Source organism: Cucurbita pepo, chromosome 3 (assembly GCF_057944985.1).
Source record: "Cucurbita pepo subsp. pepo isolate OVF chromosome 3, ASM5794498v1, whole genome shotgun sequence".
Taxonomy (NCBI): Eukaryota; Viridiplantae; Streptophyta; class Magnoliopsida; order Cucurbitales; family Cucurbitaceae; genus Cucurbita; species Cucurbita pepo.
Window position 1 is genome coordinate 8398909 of NC_141800.1, and position 10763 is coordinate 8409671.

The 10763-nt window shown below is 32.1% G+C and overlaps 1 non-coding gene across 1 annotated transcript; it reads right to left on the minus strand.

The window, feature by feature from the left end:
- Positions 1-850: 850 nt before the first annotated feature.
- On the minus strand, positions 851-922 carry TRNAP-UGG (transfer RNA proline (anticodon UGG)). Its single transcript has one exon. It is a non-coding gene; the product is annotated as a tRNA-Pro (tRNA).
- Positions 923-10763: the final 9841 nt, after the last annotated feature.

The window sequence follows — 10763 nt, forward strand, 5'->3', positions numbered from 1 at the left end:
ATGTAACTTTGTCTCATTTTGAGATGGAAATCGCTCCTTGCGAAAATGTATCCAAACCCAGTTATCGAGTTGAAAAATGATTTCCTTCCGTCCTTTGTTAATTCTTTAAGCAACTTTGAAATTTTGTTTCTCAATTGTCTCCTTCGCCTCTTTATGCAATGTTTTGATCATACCTTTACTTGTGGTTGATTTACTCACAAAAATATTTAATTCTTAAAGTAACTTTTTGTTTCTCAATTGTCTCCTTTCATCTCTTTAATCAATGTTTTGATCATATCTGCCTTACTTGTGGTTGCTTTACTCATAAAAATATTAGAATGAATAGGAAGCAAATCAAGAGGCGTAGGTGGATTAAATTCATAAACATCTTCAAAAGGAGAACAATGAGTGGTACTATGAATTACTCTAAAGGAGAACGGTACTAGAATTGCTCTATTATATGTCATCTCTACAAATGGCAAAGATTCGTCCCAAGATTTAATATTCTTACAAATAATAGGCAGATTAAATCCATAAACATCTTGAGAAGGAGAACAATGTGTGGTACTATGAATTGCTCTAAACGAAAACGGTACTATGAATTGCTTTATTATATGCCATCACTACAAATGGCAAACATTAGTCCCAAGACTTAATATGTTCTTAGAAATAATAGGCAGTAATCCAATTTATCCCACACCATAGTTTTGAATTAAAAATTTATAGTCCCAAGACTTAATATTATCTTAGAAATAATAGGCAATAATCCAATTTATCCCACACCATACTTTTCAAGAGTGACTTAAAAATTTAACATCCATATCTTTTTGTGTGTAGCAAACTACATTTAACATCTATGTGATAATTGTAGGGGGCATTTCGAGAATCGAACTCAAGACCTCTCGCACCCAAAGCGAGAATCATACCACTAGACCAAATGCCCTTGTAATGAATCTATAATTTTTAGTTGCTAGTCCATATGTTTTATGCGCCTCTATATTTAAAATTTATCCACATGTTTTTGTGCTTTAGAAGCTACTTGTGCCTTTAAGATTATGAATGACCCAGCTCAAAATTATTATGGTTGAAGCTGCATTGCCACTAGCATATGCGCATTCCTTTGGGATTTACTTTGTCCCTTTCACAATTTTACTAGTCCCTTGCTACCATACCATTTAACAATATTTATAATATTTACTTCGTCCCTTAGTCTCTTGCTACCATACCATTTAACTAATACGTTGAGCAACAATATTTATAATACGTTGAGCATTCCCTTGCTACCATACCATTTAACAATATTTATAATATTTACTTCGTCCCTTAGTCTCTTGCTACCATACCATTTAACTAATACGTTGAGCAACAATATTTATAATACGTTGAGCATTCGTTGCTACTATTTAACCGTACTTCGTCCCTTGCTACCATACCATTTAACAATATTTATAACGGGATTGCTATCTCATGCTAGAAAAAACGTGCGAGTAGATTGATAACCGAAGTAATAAGAGAATTAAGGACAGGGGCATTCTAAGATGTGAACTCAAGACCTCTCACACCCTAAGTAAGAATAATACCACTAGACCAAATTTCCCTTCTTGAACATCTATCATTTTTAGCTCTCACTCGATATGATTTTTTTTCTCAAGTTTGAAATCTATATTTGTTGGGAGTTGAGGGGCTAAAAGTTCTTATTATGTGTTACCTTTGGCATATTCACAATATCATGGGAATGTATGTATTTAACTTTTGTCATTTTAATGTGTGTTTATTTACTTAATAAATATCTTCAATTCTACAATTTCTTGAAGGGGCACATTTCGAGGATTGAACTCAAGACCTCTCGCACCCAATGCAAGAATCATACCACTAGATCAAATGACCTTGTTATGCCATTTGAAACGTATGTATGAAGCCTTGAGCCTAGATATTAAGGTCGTATTTTGTTGTATTGCAGGAAACACATGAAGTCCTCGATGAGAATATGTCGTGGAGAACAAAACAAGAACATAATAAGAACTTCTTCTTTTTTTTTTTTTCTTTGTTTCCTAAGATGGTAAGTATAAAGTCTTGGGATGTAAACAAAGACTTTTTAGTCTTTGTTGCCAAACAATTGGTGTACAGAAGTTAAGAAGTATGTTTGATAATAGGAACAAAAAGTTTATATTAATATGAAGTCCTTGGATAAGAAAGGATTTAGACATAGGGGCATTACAAGAATTGAACTCAAAACCTCTTGCACCCTAAGTGAGAATCATACCACCAAACAAAATATTTTTAGCTTCTAATCAAATATATTTTTCTCTGAGTGGTTGGACGGCTATAAAATGAAAAGTTGAATTGTTATAATATACCAAGGTTATCAATGAGTGTGATCTAATGAACATCTATACAGGAAATTTAGTGACTTCGCTTTCGGCCAACCAGGTGAATGGTGTTACTATTAGCTTGGTTGGATGAATTGTATGAGGTATTAAGAACGCGTGCTCCGTAGCCCCTCCACGTGTCACTTTGTGAGTGTTTGACATGTATTATGTTATGTTATGCTGTAACGCGAATTGAAATGAGGATTAATTTCTCAATTTTTTCATTTTGACCCATCTTTCCTAACTAGAGGTCAGTAAGATCCCTAATTAGAGTTCAATAACGAGAAAAAAGAAAGAAAGGAAAAAAAATGAAGAAGAAGAAAATAAAGGGGAATTGTTTTGAAAGAGAGTTAGAGAGAAATTTTGTACAGTTTTACGAAGAAATTGGATTTGAATAAGGAACTGTCCATTATTTCTTTTTATGACTAATTATAAATAAAGAGAAAAATATATTTGTAGAGATAGATTAAACTCTAAATATTTTAATTTTATAGTATTTTCTTATTTTATATTAATTTACTTTTATTTTTATTTGTTTTCACTTTCAATTTTAGTTTCTATTTGAGTTTTGAACTCTAACGACTCAAAAGTTTCTACTTAATTTAAGGTCGTTACTGTATACGTACCATAAATATTGAATGCGGAAGACTTCATTTAAATTCCATAAAACATAACCTTTAACTTAAAACACAGCCATGAACTTACGTGTTTCAAAAACATCTTTAAAACGACACAACAAAAGACCCGGAATAAAATAAATAAGCGTTTAAGTTTAAAACATCTTATTCTATCCTAAGTCTAAGAAAATAAATACCACTATCCTATGCATGTGCCATGATCTCGAGTTGCGATGCCGTCGTCAGCCGTACCGAAATGTCTTGCCTTAACCTAAAAAATGTAGTAGCACATGGCTTGAGTATTTAAAGAAATACTCGGTAAGTGACCCCACTATTGGAGTTAAATGCAACAATCACATGCAATGAAATGATGGGACCTATCTTTCGTTTCATTTCATTTTTCCGACGGTGCTATCCTAACGGGTAATCGTGGACGTGTACCATATACTCTACACACAGCCCACATTGTCCATCACATAGTAGAACTTGTTCTTCAAATCAATTGGACGTACTTCAATTAATATTATTAAAAAATATTGACATAAATAAAGTTCTTTGTACTTCAAATTAATATTATTAAGAAATATTGACATAAATAAAGTTCATATCCTATAATTCCTACCCTGTAGGTTTGAGATTATGAATGATCCAGCTCAAATTTGTTTGGTTGAAGCTGCATTGCCACAAGTATATGCATTCCTTTAGGATAAATATTGAAATAATAGGTTTTAATTTTAAGTAAAATTTCACCCCAAATTAAGTTTTTGAAAACAACTTTTATTTTATATTTATTCTTAATTTTTTAATTTTTTAATTTTAGTTTTCAAAACCTAGATTGATAGGTTAAAACTACTTCTTCGCTACCATTTAACAATAGGATTAACTTCTTTTAAGTTTTTGTTTTGATTACTATGTTTACTTCTATCTCATGTTAAAAAAAAAAAAAAAAAAATGCTAGTAAACATAATTCCTCTTTTATTGTTATATATACTTACTCCATTTGTATTTACTTCATTTTATACAAAAGTCTATGGTAATTACTAAACCCATGTGCTTAATACATTCCCTAAAAAACAAACTTGTTTGTATTAGGATAAATTATCACGAATAGGAAGAGAAGAAACACCGGAAATAAGTAGAAGTTGAGAATTTCACTCAACCACACAATCGAACTTGAAAGACTGAATGGCTCAGATGCAATTCTACCCCAACAATTGCTTCAAACTTAGAAAGTGCAGAGATGATGCTAGAATTTTTAAGGGAAACTTCTCAACTTCAAAGATCAATTTCATTCCTCTTAAATCTGATTTTTACATAATAATATGTGGATATTTATAGTCTTCCACACAAGAAGTTAGTTGTCTGGATTTAATCTCAATCCCCTTGAATCTCAACAAAAAATGAGGTCAATTTGACCATTACATACTTTATGAATTAAAAATAAATAAAGTTTTCTAACAACTCATCTAATGATGCTTGCAACTTCATCCTCTACTTGAATGGTGTAAATATTCACTTCTAAAGCTCCAAATGGTCCTTCCTCAATCAAATAAGCTTGTAACACATGAAATCAGAGTTGAACCAAGTCTATCCAACTTTATAGATGAAGAGTGAATGCTTGTTCAATCTTCTTGACTAGTCCAGTTGGAACATTTGGAACACCGTGATCCTTATCATCTTCCCCCTCTTCAAAAGAATTCATCCTCGAATAAGAAAAATCATCACCTACATCAAAAGGACTCGAGTCAGCAACATTGAAAGTAGAATGTGCTGAAAATTCTATAGGAAGATCATTTTATATGCATTGTTATTAATTATTTCAAGGACTTGATAAGGGTCATCCCCTCTTGGATATATATAATAAAAATAAATAAACAAATAAAAATAATTATAAAAAAATATATACGTCAAAATAATAATAATAATAATAATTCATAAATAAATAACTAAAAACCATTACTTAAAATTAAAAATAAAATTTACCCATTGACCTCTCATCTGCATCCTCTTTCTCAACCCCATATCACAGTTCATCCAAAAATAAACATCACAGTTCATCCAAAAAAAATAAACAGAAAAAAAAGGTCAGATTTGAGAAAAAGTAAAATGGTGTTTCAACAGAAGAATATGATGCACATTTATTTATCTAGTAAGATTTTGGTCTGTTATTAGGTAAAATCCTATCTCAGATTTTCTTTTTCTATAGTTATGGTTATAAGAAATTAATTTAGGATCAAAATTCTTTCATATTTTACTAGTATAATCAGATCTCATATTCAATTAATTATATTTTTTGTTAGCATTGGAAGTTATAGATATTGGCAGGCCCTTGATCTCACTTTAATTAATTTCAATCAATTAATTGATTGATATTTTGATGATAACAAACGTACTCTTAATGATTAACTATTTTCAGTGTTTTGAACTGTCCACAGTATAAGGTTGGGAATAACGATTTCAACGACTTTTCAATTACTCAAATCAGAGCTAAAACGAAGAACTTACAGTCGAGACAACATACCCGACGTGATGATGTGGCAACAAAATCAAAATGATGAACAAATCAAAATATATCAAAGTATGACATTTATAATTTTGGAAGAGTAACAAAGGGCAGAGTTTTTCCTATTATTATATTTCTAAATAAAATTATTTTTACAAAATATAAATTTGAATCTAATCATTACTCACATCGATTTTTATTATTACTATATTATATTGTTATATTTTAAAATTTTGGTAGTTACTCACGTAGTTTTATTATTATTATATTATTATATTTATGATAAATTTTGAATTTTCATTTGAACGTTACTCACATAACTTTTTATTATTATTATATTAAAAATTTTAAATAAATGAATTTAGAAAATTTTCTTATTTATTTACTTTTAATCTCCACCTTCCATTCTTCCTAACACAATCCAGGGGTCGATATTAATTCCTACATTTTGCCACTTTTCTTCTCTATATAAACTCATCAACTTCCCCACATTTCATATACACAACTTCCATACATTCTCCAATCCTCATTTGTTCAAAGTCTCCATTGTTTGTTGCTCTCTCCAAGCTTCCAATTTTATTTTTATTCATTTTATTCTTGAGAGAGATTTTTTTATTGTAACGTGAGAAGATAGTTGTGAGTGCTCCAAATTGTAAATCTACTCTTTGAAAGAGTTGCGGTGTGTTACTATCAAATTCACATACTTGTACCGGTTTGATCCTGTGTCGTGGAAAGGATTGAGTTTGCTCTTGAACTCGTAAAAAGAGCGGTGTAGCGGTTTGGCTCTGATCCACGGAAAGAGTCGAGAAAGTTGTTTATTCAAATTCCCAAGAGGCGTTTGGGGAGTGGAGTAGGTCGAGTTTGACCAAACCACTATAAAACTATGGTGTCATCTTTTCTAACTCTTTCCTATTTAATTTCAAAATTATTATTGTGATTTATTGTATGTTCTACTTGATTGTTGTTTTGACTTGAATTATTTTGTTCCTGTAGTGATCATCTTCTACTTATTTGTAAAGAGTTTCATCATTAGAAAAATTAATTCTGTTTAAACACTTTTATGGTTAAAACCCTATTCACCCCTCTACAGTTGCCATACGGAGATCCATAAATCTATTAATAGTAGCCCAACAATGGATTAAAATTGGCCAATAATATCAGTTTATGAAAATAAATATAGAGTTAGAGTAATAATTGAAAATGTTTACAGAATTGACAATCTATTTGCAGAATGAAAATAATTACAAAGGGGAGGAGGGAAGAGTGAGGGAAGTCTTGTTGAACAGAATTTAAAAATAAAACCAGAAATATGAGAGAGCATGTAACTCCATCAAATTTTGTCTAACACAAACTATCAAAATTTTAACAACATAGATTAGAGAGATAATTTTATAGAATTCAAACTTGAAACTGATGTCATGGGCTCACATAGGTTGTCTTGGATTTCAAAGGACGGAATCGATTTGATGTTGACATGGTTATATTTGATGTTGACACGTGCCCTTTGGTTCTGCACGTGTCATATATATTGATATGTGTGAATTGTCTGTGGATCGATATGCTTCCTATATGTTATGTATATGTTATAATATGTGAATTGTACGATAATAATTACGGTACGATGTGTTCAAGGATATGTTTGAGATAGGATACAAGAATGATGCACAAAACAAAATGTAACGATTGTAGTAAATTACGTTCATGAAACGTTAAGGTTAGGTTGCATACCGGAGTGATATGGATAAGAGAGATTGATAGAAGAATACGGTTAGGTTCCGGGTAGAAAGGGATAGGTTTGTGATAGATTGATAGAACGATAGCGTTAGGTTAAGTTCTTGTGATGAGATGACTAAGGTACGTTCACGTAATGATATGTCTGTGATAGGTCTAAGAACGTTAAGGCTATGATAAGTTAGAGAACGATATGATTACGAAGTGTTTACGTTATGACTTGTTTATGATATGATACATTGTGATGCAATATGTCATGGTATGATGTGTATATGATGAAATGATATGTGAAAAGCATAGAACGTTATGTTAGGTCTCTTAAATTGTGTGTATACAGCATGATATGAATGACAGGAAATTACGATAAATGGCATGAAATATAACCCCGTTAGAATTATGTATAATTTGAGAATTGAAGAATGAGAAACCATATGGCATGAATGATGAACGATATCTGAAACGATATGAAAAATGATATGATATGTACACAATGCTAGAAGTGTTGTATTAAAGGATAATGAAAATGAAAAAGTTTTGGGACCTCATGCATTATGTGTGCTCGTGCATTTGGAGGGGTACCCCTATCCCATCACGAGGGTACGGACTCGTACATCCAATGGCAGGACAACGATCGTTATGCTTTGCATAGCACTGTCGTGACGGTTACTAGTTCTAGCGGGTGTCCGGCCCAAGGGGCTCCCAGAGTATGCCCGCCAAATAAGGAATGTGGCCCAGCGGTGTGCGAACTAGCTGGTGAGCCCATACTCGCACGTATGGGTTGTGTGTAGAGTATATGGTACACGTTAAAAATTACCCGTTAGGACAACACCGTAGGGAAAACAGAATGAAAGATAAGTCCCATCATATCATTGCATGTGATTGTTGCATTTAACCCCAATAGTGGGGTCACTTACCGAATATTTCTTCAAATACTCAAGCCATGTGCTACTACATTTTTCAGGTTAAGGCAAGGCATTCTTGTACGGCTGACGACATCACAACTCGAGACCATGGCACATGCAGGATAGTGGTATTTATTTTCTTAGACTTAGGCTAGAATAGGATGTTTTTAACTTAAAACGCTTATTTATTTTATTTAGTCTTTTGTTTTGTTGTTTTAAAGATGTTTTTGAAACACGTAAGTCCTAGATGTGTTTTAAGATAAAGGTTATGTTTTATGGAATTTAAATGAAGTCTTCCGCATCCAATGTTTATGCTACGTATACAGTAGCGACCTTAAATTAGTAAAAAATTTTGGGTAGTTACAGTTTTGATCAGATCTGCCTTACTTGTGGTTGCTTTACTCACAAAAATAATAGAATGAATAAGAAGCAAATCAAGAGGTGTAAGTGGATTAAATCCATAAACATCTTCAAAAGGAGAACAATGAGTGGTACTATGAATTGCTCTAAAGGAGAACAGTACTATGAAGTATTACTCTATTATATGTCATCTCTACAGATGACAAACATTCGTCCCAAGACTTAATATTCTTAGAAATAATTGGCAATAATCCAACTTATCCCACACCATACTTTTCAAGAGTGAATACTCTATTATATGTCATCTCTACATATGACAAACATTCGTCCCAAGACTTAATATTCTTAGAAATAATTGGCAATAATCCAACTTATCCCACACCATACTTTCAAGAGTGACTTAAAAATTTAACCAGCCCTATCTTTTTTTGCGTGTAGCAAACCACATTTAAAGCCGTATACAATCCATATAAAATATCTATCCTTATTTAAAGTCGTATACAATCCATATAAAATATCTATCCCATTAAGGCACCATCATATTATAGAGCATTTAGGAATATAGAGCGGGGTATTGGGGGTATCGATCCCCATACCAATCGCATGCAAACAGAGCACTCTACCATCTTATCTACATTCCTACAATTCTTGCATAACAAAACACAAAACTGTGCGCCATCAATAATAGTGAAAATGAAAAAATATTTCTGCTCCTTATGTCAAAAATAAGAAAAAATTGAATAGAAATAAAATATTAATAACGAATAGTTTCTTTAGGAGATGCACTCTACCATTTTAGCGACATCCTCATAATTCTTACATGACAAAACCCAAAACTACACGTCATCAATAATAGTGAAAATGAAAAAATATTTCTGCTCATTATATCAAAAATAAGGAAAAATTGAATAGAAATAAAATATTAATGAGTTTCTTCACGAGATGCACTCTACCATCTTAGCTACATCCCCACAGCTCTTACATAACAAAACCCAAAATCCTCGTATCTCTCACATGCAAAGAGTGCACTCAACCAAAAACTCCCTATGATCATTATGTCATAAATAAGATTAATAATTGATAGTTTTCCTTTGGAGATGCATGATAGCGATCCCCGTACCTCTCGCATGCAAAGCAAGTGCTCTACCATTTAAGCTACATCCCTACAATTCTTACATCACAAAACCTTTAAACTTCCCGTCATCAATAATGGTGAAAATGAAAAAAATATCTCTGTTCATTATATCATAAATAAGGAAAGATTAAATAAAAATAAAATATTAATAACAAATAGTTACTTTTGGAGATGCTGGGTATCGATCCCCGTGGCTCTTGCATGCAAAGAGTGCACTCTACCGTCTTAGCTACATCTCAACAATTCTTACAGGACAAAATCCTAAACGTCCCATCATCAACAATAGTGAAAATGAAAACTATCCGTGCTCATTATGTCATAAATAAGAAAAATTTGAAATAGAAATAGAATATTTGGTAGTAGGATTCCTTTGGAGATGCAGGGTATCGCACCGTACTTCTCACATGCGAAGTGAACGCTCTACTATCTGAGCTACATCCCCACAATTCTTACGACATAAAATCCTAAACCTACCATCACCAATAATAGTGAAAATAGAAAAATATCTCTGCTCAATATGTCAAAATAAGAAAAGATTGAATAGAAATAAAACCATCTAAGCTACATCTCCACGATTTTTACATCACAAAACTTTAAATTCATCAAAAATAGTGAAAACGAAAAAAATATCTCTGCACATTATGTCATAAATAAGGAAATATTGAATAAAAATAAAACATTAATAACAAATAGTTTCTTTGAGAGATGCAAATGCAAAGTATGAATCCTCGTACCTCTTGCATGCTAAGTGAATGCTCTACCATCTAAGCTACATCCCCACAACTCTTATATCACAAAACTCTAAATTTTCTATCATAAGAAATATCGCTACGAATAGATTCTTTCGGAGATAAGAGGTATGATCCCCGTGCCTCTCGCATGCTAAGCGAGCACTCTACCATCTGAGCTACATCACCAAAATTCTCACATCACAAAACCCTAAATGTCTCGTCATCAATAATAGTGAAAATGAAAAATTATCTCTGCACATTATGTCATAAATAAAAATAAATTGAAAATAATTAATATATTTAATAATTGATAGTTATCCTTTAGAGATGCGGGTACCAGTCCCCATACCTCTGGCATGCAAAGCGAGTGCTCTACCATCTAAGCTACATCCCCATGATTCTTAATTCACAAAATATTAAATTTTACGTCATCAAT